This window comes from Talpa occidentalis, unplaced genomic scaffold, assembly GCF_014898055.3.
Source record: "Talpa occidentalis isolate TD23 unplaced genomic scaffold, MPIMG_talOcc4v2.1, whole genome shotgun sequence".
Classification (NCBI taxonomy): domain Eukaryota; kingdom Metazoa; phylum Chordata; class Mammalia; order Eulipotyphla; family Talpidae; genus Talpa; species Talpa occidentalis.
Window position 1 is genome coordinate 80,276,631 of NW_026555331.1, and position 15,340 is coordinate 80,291,970.

At 35.3% G+C, this 15,340-nt stretch overlaps 1 protein-coding gene across 1 annotated transcript in view; it reads left to right on the top strand.

The window, feature by feature from the left end:
• ZNF804B (zinc finger protein 804B) overlaps positions 1–15,340 on the top strand; it is an 800,208-nt gene that overhangs the window by 194,071 nt on the left and 590,797 nt on the right. Inside the window, exon 5 of the mRNA XM_054692315.1 lies at positions 7,735–7,781. The gene's annotated coding sequence lies outside the window, so the exon portion shown is untranslated. The remainder of the gene's footprint in view (positions 1–7,734; positions 7,782–15,340) is intronic.

Below are 15,340 nucleotides of genomic sequence, written 5' to 3' on the forward strand. Positions count from 1 at the left end.
CATATTTTACTCATTTGTTTTCAAAAAACCTTTACATTCCTTTCTCTCAAGTTAAAGCTATACTGGAAGGATTACTGGAAATATGTAATTTTTTAGTGTTGCATATGATATATTTGATCTTTTCGCAAATCACTTGTTTCAGAAAAATTCAAATTTGATTGGCACAATTTTCTTCTCTAAGGAAAAAGCAGAATCTTTCATCTAGGGAAAGTGAAAGCTTCATCTACTGAGTATCATTACATACCCAGACTAGATAAACTCACTATTCACTTCAAGATATTAGGAAAAGAAAAAAGCCCACATCAGTACAATGAAGGTGTTAATAAAAATTAGAGCAAAAATAAAACAAAGAGAAATAAAAAAGAAAGTTCAAAAGGTCAATAAAACCAAAAACTGGATTTTTGAAAACATAACATAGACAAACCTATTGCTAGACTCATTAAGGGAAAAGATTGAGTAAAATTTAATAAATAGAATCAGAAATGAAATAGGATAAATTCCAACAGACATTTCAGAAATAGATAGGATCATAAGAAATTACTGTGAATATCTATGTACTGGCAAATTGAATAACCTAGATGAAATGGAAAATTTCTTAGAAATCAACACCCTATAAGACTGAACCAGAAAGAAATAGAAAACTTGAACAGGCTAATCACAAACAAGGAAATTCAAACAGTAATGAAAAATGACCCCCAAACCACAAACCTGAGCCCACATGGTTTCACTAGTGAGTTCTACCAAATCTTCAAAGATTAACTAACACCTTTGTTTCTCAAACTGTTCCAAGAAATAGAAAAAGGAAAAACTTCCAAACATAATTTTTCCAAACATATTTTATGAGACCAAGAGCACTCTGACACCAGAACCTGATGAAGACATCAATATTGCAAATCAATTTCCCTCATGAACATAGAAGAAAAAATTTTCAAAAAATCTTAACAAATTGAATTCAATGACACATCAAAAGGATCATACATCATGACCAATTGGGACTTATTCCAGGGACACAGGCATGGTTCATCATCTAAAAACCAATTAATGTAATTTACCATATTAACTGAAGGAAAGATAAAAATTGATAATATCAATAGATGGGAGAAGCACTTGATAATATACAACACCCATTAGTGCTAAAACACTCAAAAAGATGGGATAGGACATTCATCAACATGATAAAGGCCATATACAACAAACCCATAGCCAACATCATGCTCAGTGGTGAAAGACTGAATGCTTTTCACTTAAAATCTAGTATAAGAAAAAGATAGCCACTTTCACCACTACTATTCAACATACTATTGGAAGACCTAGGTAGAGAGGTCAGGCAAGAAACAGATATAATAAGTATCCAGAGCAGTCAGGCAAGAGAAAGATATAATAAGTATCCAAGTATGGAAAGAAGTAAAACTATTATTTTCAGATGACATAATATTTAGAAACCTCTAAAGATTTCATTTAAAGACTAATGAAATAGTCAATTAAGTAAAGTTGTAGGGTTACAAAATCAATTTTCAAAAATAAGTAGCATTCATATACACAAATTAATTAGAAAAGAAATAAACCAAGGAAACAATCCATATAATAATTTCAACAAAAAAGAAATACTGAGGAATACACATACAAGTAGTTGAAGGACCTATACAATGAAAACTATAAGACACTGTTAAAAGAAATAGAAGACATGTACAAGAAAATGGAAAGATATTCTCTGCTCATAGATTGGAAGATTTGACATTATTAAAATTGCCATACAACCCAAATCAGTATATAGATTAAAAGTAATCCCTAGCAAGGCTCCAACAGCATTCTTCAAAGAATTAGAGGAAACAATACTGAAATTCATATGGAACCAATAAAAATTCTGACAGAAGAGTGAGAATGGTAGATTTCACTTCCCCAGACTTCAAACTATACTACAAAGTTATGGCATTCAAAACAGTATTGTACAGGAACAAAAATAGACACAGAGATAAATATAATACAATTGGAGTCTAAGAATAAATTCCCCACCTATTGACAGTTAATCTGTGACAAAGGAGTCAAGAGTATATGCTGGATAAAGGAGAGTCTCTTCAACAACTGATGTTGCAAAAACTTGACAGATACATTGAAAAGAAAGAAACTAGATCCCCTCACACCTTACAGAATTATCTCAAAATGGATTAAATACATGGCTATAACACTGAAACAATAAAATACATAGAAGAAAAATAGGCAAAACCCCCATGATATTGGATTTAGAGATATCTTTGGGGATTTTTTTGAGGGCAAGTGAAAGAAAAGCAAATATGAGCAAATGGGATTACATGAAACTAAGAAGCTTGTATACAGCTAAAGAAACTATCACTGAAGCAAAAATACACCTGGCTGAATGGGAAAAAAAATATTTGCACACTATACATCTGACAAAGGACTTTTACCCAAAATATATAAACAACTCAAACAACACAACAAAAAAAACACAGTCCATGGAGTATTTTGCCTATTTGTTTAAAAAAATCATCAAAAGAGCTAAAATAGATACTTTTTAAAAGAAGCCATACAGATGGCTAGTAGGCATATGAAAAAATGTTCATCTCTTATCACGAGGAAATGGAAATTAAAATCACAATTGGAGAAAATATTTGCATACCATCCATCTGGTAAGAGACTGATATCAAAGATCTATATAGGGTTCATACAATTCAACAAAAAGGAAACCAATCAAGAAATAAGCAGAAAAGCTAAACAGGCACTTCTCCACAGAAGACCTATGGTTGGTCAAGGTAACTGAAAAATGTGTGTCATCACTTTATCATCAGGGAAATACAACTCAAAACCACAATGAGCTATCACCTTATGCCAGTGAGAATGGCCCACATCAAAATGAGCAAAAACAAGTTCTGGTAAGGCAGTAGAAAAAAAGGAAATCCTCTTACTCTGTTGGTGGAAGTGTAGACTGGCCCAGTCCCTGTGGAAAGTAGTGTGGAGATTTCTCAAAAGGAGAAAGATAAGCACTGAATGATGTCACTAATATGTGGAACATGGAGAAAGAAAACTACGATCCAACCAGAGAAAGATAACACTAAAAGCTAATCCTTGAAAACTGACTGTAGAACTGAAGCATCCAAAGAGGGGGGTGAAAGAGGGGTAGGAACAATGATGGAAGGTAAGACAGTAGGCTTTGGTGGTTGACTGTGCGTGGTGGTTTGGTGATGCATAACCAGTGGTAATGATTTCTTATGGGGAGAACCCTAATGTTACCACAATACATTATTATAACAAAACAACAACAACAAAACCACAATGAATTCCACATCACACCTGTAAGAATAGCTCATAACAAAAAGACTACAAACAATTGTTGGTGAGGTTGTAAGAAAAAGGAAACCTTTCTTGTATGGTGTTGATAGGAATGTAGATTGGTCCAGCCCCTATGGAAAATAGCATGGAAGTTTCTCAAAATATTAGTCATGCATCTACCACATGATCTAACATTCCACTCCTAGGTATCTACCTGAAGAATGCAAAAAACAATAAGTTTAAGGTATATGGGCACTCCCATGTTTATTGAAGCCCTATTTACAACAACCAAGTTATAGAATTAACATAAGTACACAAGAAGAGAAGAGTGGATCAAAAAAATATGATGCACACACACACACAATGGAATACCTCTCAGGTATAAAAATATATGAGATGTCACTTGCCACAATTGGAGAGAATTATGCTCAGTAAAATAAGTCAGAAGAGGAAAGAAAAATATCAAATGGTTTCATGTATATGCAGAATATAGAAAAGCAAAATAAAGGGTCAGACAAAACCAAACCAGTAACACACATTTGATATCTGACTGCAAAACTGAAGCAACCAGAAGAGGCAACCCCAACTGTGTCAGGTGGGAAAGGATGAACAAGATGGCCCAGTGAAGCATGGTGGAGGATTACTGTGGCTTTGGTGGTGGGCTGGTGTGAAAACATACATTTATAGTGGTTTGAACCTTTAAACTTTACCTCAATTAACATGATTTGAAAAAATGATATGCAGCAAATTAAGTCAGAATGATAAATATCGGACGTTCCATGTATGGACTATTCAATAATTAAAATATTTTTAAAAAACTATTGGATATCAACAAATGTGCTGAGATCTCTGAGGTTAAGAGAAAGTGGGGAGGGAAGAAGCAAGGGGGCACAAGAAAAGGCAGGGATGGGAAGAAGAGATAAAGAAGGACTTATATACATATTAAAAACAACCTGTTAAGGGCCTCCCTGGTGGGGCAGGCAGTTGAGCACCTTGCTGTGGGGCTTTCCGCAGCCTCTGCAGCACTGGTTCTATCCCTGCTGGCCGGGGAGATTCCCACGAGGTGCTGTGGACCTCTCCTGTCTCCCTGCTGCTCCCCTCAGCAGTGTATTAAAAAAAAAAAAACAAAACTGTTAAGTGCTAAAATAAGTTAAAATTATTTCTTAGTATAGTCTTAAAGCTGCTCACTGCTGCTTCTCTAATTATATTTCTAGATCGTGTATACAAGGGGAAAATGGCAGAACTATCCCTAGTTCACCAAATTTGTTTTGGATTTTCTCATTATTTCGGTATGCAGTGTATTAGAAATATCCTTGGATCAGGATACCTACGTTCTGTGGTCTGTTCTCTGACTTGGCGATTATAGATAGGCTATAGCCTATTCAAGGAGTTAGACTTCTTTAGCATTCCATCTGAATACTGTCGATGAGGATGAGATAAAATCAGGTGTTTTTAAGTTTCAGTATTTTATGATTATATCATATTTGTTCAAATTTCCAATATTTGATTCCTTCTCCTTCTTCTTTTCCTTCTTTTTGATGCTAAAAGTATTCTTGAAATAAAGCATATACTCTTCCTTCGTGGAGTTACATTATACTGACCATAAGTTGAAGCAAAATAGGTACAGTTACATATAGCAGTAGTCTAGGGTTAGTGCAGTACTTTAAGAATAGGGCATGGTTTAACTTATTTCACTAGCACAGTCACCTCAAAGTCTATCCATTTTGTCCCCAAAGGCAGTACTTCAACTTTTTAAATAGTTCTGTAGTAGTCCATTGAATATATATTCCACAATTTCTTTACCCTTTCATCTGTTGATGGACAGTTAGGTTGCTTCCTTGACTTAGCAATTGTGGACAGCGCTACTGGAAACACAGGAGTACAGAAACTTTTCATATTACAGTTTTCATATATTTTTTGATAAATACCTGGCAGAGTTATTGCTGGAGCATATGGACTTCCACTTTTGTTACGAAATCTCCATACCATTTTCCACAGAGGTGGCACAAACTTGCATACACTCCAACAGTGAGAATGGCCTGCATCAGAATTGGAGACAGCAAATGTTTGTGAGGGTATGATGAAAACAAGAACTCTCATCCACTGAAGATATGTTTCAAAACCTTGTTTCATTATTTGCTTGCAGTTTGCTCTTTGAACAGTTTGCCTAACATCTGTGAGCTTTAGTATCTTTTAGTTTTAAAATTTGTAATATGGAAATAATGATTTCTTATGGCGGTTGTCACAATTTGAGTAGATACTATTTTTGAAATACCTAGGAAAATGCCTTTTGCCTTTTGGACTTTAATGAATGTTGTCTTCCTTCCTCTACAAAGATAGTGTCATGAAATGAAGTACATTTCTTTCCTAAATAACACATATTTAAAATGAGAAATCCTTTGTAAAGTCTGTGAAGGGCAATGATTTTTAAATTAGCAAAGGAGGCCTAACACAGATGAGTTCAGATGTTTAATTTTGGAGAATTTATGCTGCCAGAATCATTAACAATTTCCTTTCCAGTGACAATTTCTTCAGCAGCAACGCAAGCACTGAGGGGAATAAGAAGGAATAAGTGATGTTCCTAAAAACAGTTCTAGAGAATATTATTCTATTTATTTTATTTGTTAAGGATGCCAGTGGTCAGAGTCTCATTGATATTAATAATTCCTAATACATAGTATTCTGTGTGTATGTCATGTATAATTTTGCGGTTGAGAGAAAACCTTGGACTGCTGGATCCCACTGCCGATTCACTTATCTCTCTGTGAAGGCAGATGCAGTTGGGAAAATTGTTTCTACTGGAGAAGAAATTCCCACTCATTCAACATACTGCAGAACGCTATTAGATCATTAACAAGGGTTTTTTCAATTAACTACTAAATTGACAATTAAGACTTAAGAGTTATCTACTGCAAATAAAAGGGTTATTTATTTTAATTTAGTCACATCTAATAATTATAAAATGAATCACACATAGTATTTAACTGCATAATATGATTCTCCCTACCAGTTAAACATGACAATAGAAGGAAATATTAAATGATTTTCAAATGGATAGTGTTTAATAATGAGAGAGTATAGTATGGTAGGACATTTTGAAAAGTATATATAATTTACAACATAATATTAAAATGACTTGAAAAGTTTCAGGCTTATTAAGGCTTTGTTAAAACTCATGTGCAGGTATGTAACAAATGAGCACATGTATTAAAGGACTATTAAAATGAGAGTAATAGAAAACAATGCTATGTATGAATAGTTAAGGTTATACTCTTTGCTTGCATAGGTCAATTATCTGTTAACATTTTACATGGTAATACAATTTTTTAATAATGGAAGTGTGGGTAGAATACAGTTAATTCTTTCATATTTAAATTTATTTTATTTTTAGGGCCTCCCTGGTGGCACAGCGGTTGAGCGCTGGGTTGCGAAGCTGCCCACAGCCTCTGCAGCACCAGTTCTATCCCCGGCTGCTGGGCGAGGGTCCCACATGGCGTGCAGACCTCTCCTGCCGCCTGCTGCTCCCCTCAGCAGTGTATTTTGTCACTCTGTCTGTTCTGTTCCCCGCTCTGGACCCAGTGAATTCTCTCACCCTCCCGCGCCTCTGACTGTACCCAGTGCTTGCATAAATAAATAAGTAAATCTTTAAAAATAAATAAATAAATAAACAACATGCAAAAGAATGAAATTGGGTCACACTCTAACTCCATACACAAACCTAATTAATATTTGTTTAAGGGCCTCCCCTGCGGCGCAAGGGTTGAACGCTGGGTTGCGAAGCTGCCCACAGCCTCTGTAGCGGAGGTTCGATCCCCGACTGCTCCCCAGCCACCAGAGGAGGGTCCCACATGGCGCGCAGACTTCTCCTGCTGCCCGCTGCTCCCCTCAGCAGTGTATTTCATCAGTCTGCCTGTTCTGTTCCCTGCTCTGGCTCTGGTGAATTCTCTCACCCTCCCGCGCTTCTGACTGTACCCAGTGCTTGTATAAATAAATAAATCTTAAAAAAAAAAAAAAAAATTCTACTCTTTTAAAAAAATAAATAAATTTATTTTTAAAGTGTAGATTTTTTAAATCTGAATAAGCTCATTTTAGTTTAACAGAATATGTCTCATAAAAAATAGAAAAAGGCTGCAGCCCAACACCTTTCTCTCTTTTACCAGATGGCAACATTTTCTTTAGCATTCTTTCATGTTTGCCAAAGTTCTAGCAATCAGCCATGTGTTGAATGTGTTTTGGCATTCTACAAAAGACAATACTGGTTTTACTGGACAATGTCACAATTTTACACAACGTTTTCATTGCCCAATACCACTTATATTTAGGTCTTGCTTAAATAATAATTCCAAGCTTTTTACTAATTTATATGACTGACAGCAGCTTTTCACAAAAGATTTCCATGATTGCAAATTAGAAGTTATTTTTTTTTCTCTTTTGTTCTGTCCTAAACAGGTTCATGAATGTCAAAGCAGAATTTTAAAATGGAGAAAGTTAAACAGGTAAAGACTTTATTCAAGATCTTATTTATTGCAATAGAGATCAAACTAAAGTCTGAATTAAATTCCAACGAAACAAAGGGTGTGAAGATTGTTAAGCACTGGAGTGAGGAGAATACAGAACATCTGTGTTTGCTAATTGGCTTTATCCAAAAGAATATTTTCTTGTGTCTCTATGAGGAGTTGTTATACAAATTGGAATCAGGCATCCACTGAGGTTAATTTCCCATCCTCTCACACAACTGGGAGATAAGGGCTTTATCTTGTTGATGTTTATATATCAAAAGAATGAGATACTGGGATGAGTCCAGGTTGGTACAACTAGAAATATTTTTTAGACTTTAAAAAGCTTTAGATATTTCTAAAATATATTTAAGGGTTAGACTATAATTTGCAATCACAATTTTTTCAAATGAATATTTCCAGAAAGGGAAGATCTAGAATCAGGAATAAACCTTCTAAAGTATAATTAAGTTAAGACTTTAATGCCATCTTGATCACAAGTATTACTGGGACTCAGTTGTGAGAATTGATGAGAATGATGAGAGCCTCATAATAAGGGCAGATGGCTGGGAATCATTTCAGAATTTAGTAGCCAATATAGCTAAGTGTTTATTCCCAGAATCAGTTATAGTTATGATTACATACTCACTGAAATGCACTTGAGAAATCACCATGAAATCTTTCAGAAGGTGAAAGGTTATTTTGTGTCCATATGGGTAAGTCTTACTCCTCATTGATTCCTAACTCTCCCATGAAATTTATCAAGTTGGATATTGTAGAAAGTGTTATTTCTACTTGAAGCCATTGCCTTTTTGTGGTCTTGACTGATTTTGGTATTTGAAGAAGCAGTTTTTGTAATATTCTGATTATACCCATGTACTATTTACATGGTCATATTTATGGTTTCAGAAGTACTTTCTTATTCATTTTTTATTTGGTCCATGCAACATTTTGAAGCAGAATGTGTCAGATGTAATCGCCTTTTACAAGAGTTATAATAGAGGTTCCCTGCAGTTAAGTAACTTGCCTAAAGTCACATAGCAAGTACTGGAACTAACTTCTATCCAGTCTTTTATATAAATTCTTTCTAAATACTGCTATAATTCTCTATTTGTGATTTAGCCAAAGTAAGATTTGTGAGGTACATAGATTGTTTCTGAGGGTCTTTGGGCAAATTGTCTATTATTAGAGAGAATAGAGAGAATTGGGGCAACATTAGACTGAATGATGTTATCAGTCCTCTCCTGGATGTCTCTTTAACTGCTTCTATACTTGCTCTTTCAAATCCCCATCAAATATTAAGATAATCAAAAGAATATTTATTTCTTTTTTATGTTTTTATTACATGTGAATGGGTAGATAGCCTTACATTTTGATATAATCTTGTACATTCATGCATATACATTTATTTGTATGGGTATTTCATTTTACATACTTTTCAGCTTATTCTGACATTTCCAATGTTCAACATATTTTTCATCATTACCATTTTTACATTTTATATTAGAGTTAGTATCTTATTTTGGATAAAATCTGGGTTCTCAATGTGTGTTACATTATGTTTCATCTAAGAGTAAAATGCAGAATGCAAAATAGTAAATGAGAATCAGTGGGGCTGGGTACAAAGAACTTACATTTAAGGAAGGTCTCAAATGGTCCTAGTTTATATTTGAAGAAACAATAACCCTGGATTTTTATTCTCTCAGTCCTGCATTTTGATCAACCCATGTTTCAATCTTCTGAAAATCTTCATTAAAAGCAAGTGCATCACTGCTGCTATATTACATAATTTATAAACAATACTTCCAGTGGTTTTATAGTACCTATTTACAAAAATATTCTAGCCTTCCTATCAAATTTTTATTACAGTATCTGCAGGGGAGACAGTATCTTTATCAGTTGTTGTAATATCCTTGCAAATGAAAAAGTCAAGACTAAAATCATAGATACAGAAGAAAATTTTTCCACTGCGTTTGTACAAACTATTATGTTAATCTGTCAAGAAATGGCCATATTTGTATCCTAATCCTCAGTATCCATCATTGCATGATGGACTGAAATCTTATGCTTATAAGTTGTTATATGATACTCCATTTCGTGTTTCAAGTAAATTGTTTGGTTTACTACTGGCATATGATATAACCAAACTGGCATTCAAAGTGAGCAAAATAAGGAAATAATTGTGGGTAGATACATATTGTTTTCAAAAAGACTTTTCTAACATTTAGAATGTTTTAAAAGTAGAATCTCCTGACTACGGAGTTAGAGAAAGCCCTCTTAATTATTGGAGTATTAGAACTGAAACTGTTTATAAGCTAGAATAGAAGGAATCAGTACATTTGATTAAAAAAAAAAGTCAGTCACTTATAAATGCTCTTTTTAATCTTAAAATATTTTGATTTCCATATGTTCAAGCAAAATTATTAGTGTTTTCCCATTCACTTACTATTCCTTGCATGTTAGTTGTAATTCATTTTCTCACTTTCATGAAACTAAATTTATTAAAGAATTTTCAATGAAATACTTTATATTGAATTTCTTTGTCATAAAAAAACAAAAATAAAATTTCTTGGTAGTCTGCATTTGCCTAAATTAATATGTAGTTTAATAAAGTCATATAATTGGTAGGCATTATAAAACCATAGGCACCGTGAATGCATTTAGGTTCTTAGGGACATTTTAAATGAATATTACTGTTACATGTTTCTGTTTCTCCAATCACTTGCCATGATCACTATAACAGAGGTTTTGTTTTGAATTTTTGGTACATTATATTGTTAAATATTTTTTTTAAATTTGATTGAATATCAATGATTTAAATATCATGAAAAAGTTAAAAATTCATGGATGGAGCTAGAAGGAATTATGCTCAGTGAAATAAGTCAGAAGGAAAAAGAAAAATATCGGACGGTTTAATTTATAGCAGGAATATAGGGGAACCAAATAAGACATCAGTATAAAAAATAATAACAGTACAAAACACAACAAAGCAAAACCGGACAATAATAAACCAGAGACATCCTGCAGGGGAGGAGGAGCGAGAGGGATGGGAGGGAGGGAGGAGCACAGGGGACTGAGGTGATGGTGCACGGGTGCATTGGTGAAGGAAACTCTATAGGGACTATAGCTGAGGGGGTGGGGGGAAGTAAATATTGTTTTAAAATGAACAATGATGTAAAAAATAAAAAAAAAAGTTAAAAAAGTTAAAAATTCAGTCAATTGTCTGGGTACGTTGTCTGTAAAGAAAAAGGCTCTGGAATTTCAATATTCATGTGAGCAGATACTTCATTTTTCCATAGGCTTGTGCTCTGTGAGAAACCCTTATTCAAAAGATTATAAAAGAACAGATCTCCCTTCCTCCGCCCCTCCCTTCTTCCCTTCTTTTCTATTCCTTCTTCCCTTTTTAAATTTCCTTTTCTTCTATCCCTTCCTCTCTCATTCTAGAGTAGAAATGGTAGTTTTCCTTTACTAACCATTTTAGACACATAAAAAGCATTTGGTCTATTTTTATGATGCTTTGTGTCATTTACTCTAGCATAGCCATTCCCTTTAAGAAGTTTTCTACAGAGGGCATTTGACAGCTACTTAAATAAGACTGAAAGATGTTTTCAACAGTATCTAGTACTCATTTTATGTTTTTACCTAACAAAGGAATGCATTGAACATAGACTCTTAATAGTTGAAAAGAAACTCCAACTGTAACAATTGCATTAGCACAAAAAGTAATTTTTGCTTTCTGAATTAATTGATCTGTGAATTAGCAAAGTGGAGGTATAATTCTAAATTTTAAGAAATAATGCACATACCCTCCATTACACAAGAATCTTGTTCTGAATCTTGTAGTTAATGAAATAAAATACTAAAAAGAATGTAACCTTGGAAAATGCTTTAAGAATTGTATTGTGTTCCAATTATTTTGCAATAAACCTTTTTACCTGTGGGCCTCCGTGGTGGCGCAAGGGGTTAAGCACCACACTATGAAGCAATCTGCAGCCTCTGCAGCACGAGTTTGATCCCCGGCCCCACCAGGGAGCAACCCACATGGCATAGCAGACCCCTCCTGTCTCACCCGCTGCTCCCCTCAGCAGTGTATTTCAGTCCATCTGCCTGTTCTGTTCCCTACTCTGTCTCTGGTGAATCCTTATCCCCCACATCTCTGGCCTGTGCCCCAGTTTTGCATGCATAAATAAATAAATCTCAAAAAAAAAAAAAGAAACATTTTTGCCTGTTAAACTGAGGAGAATGTGTTTAATTTTGGAAATGTCACTCTGGTAGAATAAAACTGCCCTGGAATAGGGGTGATTGTCAATGGCAAGCTATACTAAAGAGTATTGATGTCGTATATGAAGTTGTGGACAGATTTCCATAGTGCTGAAATAAGTATTTTCATCACTCATTATACTGCCCAATTTGTGAATTATTTTTATTGCTAATGATACAAAATTTATTTCTAATTTATCAAAGTTTATGACAAGTTTTTAAGTTAGGTGACTGAAACGTGGAATAGATTTTTTAATAGAAACTATATTATCACATGGTGGTTGAATCTTTAAGCCAGTTCATAATGTACTTGAAAGATTTGTATCATTCAACCAATTAGTCAAAACACCTAATGTCCACCTACCATACTACTGTGAGGATAGTGATTCAGGATTTTGATGTAGTTCCAGAAATACATCGGTCCACGCTAGATTAGCGTGTGTTGTGCTTTTCAAATTAAAACAAACAAAAAATGGATAGCAAGGTGATTGAATGCACATTGGAAGGAAAAGGGCACAATGGAACAATAGAGGTTGTAAAATGGAAGGAAAAGAATGTGTTGAGTATATGAACAATAAAGTACTGATCAGGTATTAGTGGTTTCCCTTTTTTTCATCCACTGTTCTTGGCATTTAAAGGGTTAGAACTGTGGGAACAGGAGGAATCCCCTCTCAGACTGTGCTGCCAATGTGGAAGCTACCAAATAGATTTGGCTATTTAATTTGAATTACTTAAAATTAAATGAAATAACTATCAATTTCTCCAGTTATACTAGCCACATTTCAAGTTCCCAGTAACCATACTTCTTTGGTGACTACCATATTCGATAACAGTGCTATAGAACATTTCTATTATCATAGAAAGTTCTTTTAGGGCCTCCCTGGTGGCGCAGGTGGTTGTGCGCAGCGCTGTCTGCAGCCTCTGCAGTGCCAGTTCGATCCTGGCTGGTGAGGGTCCCACATGGCGAGGCAGACCTCTCCTGTCTCGCCCGCTGCTCCCCTCCTGTAGATTTTGCTGCTCTAGAATTAGGTTGACAGATGTTTTCCATAGGACTAGTTAGTAAGCTCTAGGATTTGTGGGCCATACATATTCCACCTTATTCTTTTTTTTTTTAACTATTTACAAGTCTAAAATCTATTTTTAATTCATGAATTGTACAATAACAGGCTTCAGGCTGGACATAGTTTGCCTATGCTGTAGAGCTTCTTGCTACATTTTTTTTCCTGATGAATAGCAGGATAGGAGGTCAGATTCATGGTTAAGTTCATGGTTAAGAAAATTGTTCTTAGTCCTCAGATAGGTACTTATGCTTCATGTTGAAACTTCAGCAGGAACAGTGGCATGAGCCACTCTGCTATTACTAAGGAATATGATTGGGTCTGTGGAGTTCCTCAGCTGTGCACTGGGAGCAGGACATATCCTTTATTTTGGTGATCCTAGAGAGTGGAAATTGAGAAGCTGTATTGTAGTATACAAGAGAATAAGTCTGGAAGTGTCAGTTTTTTTCATCCATGGCAGTTTTACATGAATAAATTACTGAAAATATGTATTGATGAAATATTTCCATGCTCTATTACAATCTCATTGTAATTATTTTTAAAAGACATCATATAAATGTTTAATATAGTAAAATGGAACCTCCTAAAAGATATTTTATTTGGCATTTGCAGTGATGATTGAATATATTTTACATCATGAAAATGTGATAATTTATTATTTTTCTTTTATTAAATTTAAAAATATTTGATTTTAGATGTCTTCATTATCCATCACCCTCAGTAATCGTAAGTTTGGGTTTTTGAGTATTAATTTTGCTTTAAAAACAGGAAAGCAAAATTTAAGCAGCTATTATTTAGAATATTTATGCGTTCAGTTTAACAAGACCTGTTAAATATCAACTATGTGGGGCCTCCCCGGTGGCGCAGCGGTTGAGCGCTGGGTTGCGAAGCTGCCTGCAGCCTCTGCGGCGCCGGTTTGATCCCCCGCTGCTCCCTGGCCACTGGAGGCGGGTCCCACATGGCACGCAGACCTCTCCTGCCGCCCGCTGCTCCCCTCAGCAGTGTACTTCGGTCCTTCTGCCTGCTCTGCTCCCCGCTCTGGCTCTGGTGAATTCTCTCACCCTCCCGCGCTTCTGACTGTACCCAGTGCATGTATAAACAAACAAACAAGTAAATAAATAAATAAACAAATAAATAAATAAATAAATAAAGCATGCCTCTATTTAAAAAAAAAAAATCAACTATGTGCCAAATACTATGCTAAATATTGTAGCTACAAATCAATTATGTAATTCCTGATATCAAGGAATTTACAAGTAGCAGAAAAGTAGGCACATCAGACTTTTGTTAAAAAGGAACTCTCCTACATTGCTGGTGGGAATTCAGACTGGTCCAAGCACTATGGTAAGCTGTGTGGAGGTTCCTCAGACTACTGAAAATGAACTACCATATGACCCAGCAATTCCACTCCTAGGCATCTACCCAAAGGACAAAAGAACATTAATCAAAAGGACACCTGCACCCTATGTTTATTGCAGCACTTTTTTTAAAGATTTATTTATGCATTAGGAGCTAGGGTACAGGCCAGAGGAATGGGGGGGAGAGGATTCACCACACACAGAGTGTGGAACAGAACAGGCAGATTGACTGAAATACACTGCTGAGGGGAGCAGCAGGCGAGACAGGAGAGGTCTGCTGCACCATGTGGGTAGCTCCCTGACCGGCCGGCCGGGGATCAAACTTGTGCTGCATAGACTGCGGATTGCTTCATAGGTTGCATCTTAACCCCTGGTGCCACGAGGGGGGCCCCTATTACAGCAGTTTTTATCATAGGTAAGACTTGGAAACAACCCTAATGCCCAAATATAGATGACTGAATCAAGAAGATGTGGCATATATGCACAATGGAATACTATTCAGCAATCAAAAAAGATAAACTAATGTCATTCACAGAAACATAGATGGAGCTAGAAGGGATTATGCTCAGTGATATAAGTCAGAAGGAAAGAAAAATATTGGATGGTTTCACTTATAGGAGGAATACAGGGAGACCAAATAAGGGATCAGACAAAATTAATAACAATAAAAACACAACGAAACAAAACAAAAGTAAACAGACAACTATAAATCAAAGACATTCAGCAGGTGAGGGAGAGTTAGTGAGATCAAAACTAGGGTGAGAAGAGCACAAGGGACTATGGTGATGGTACACAGGTGAATTGGTGGTGGGAATTCTATGGGGACTACACTCGATAGAATAAAGCAAACATTGTAAAAAAAAGTGAACAATGATGTAAAATA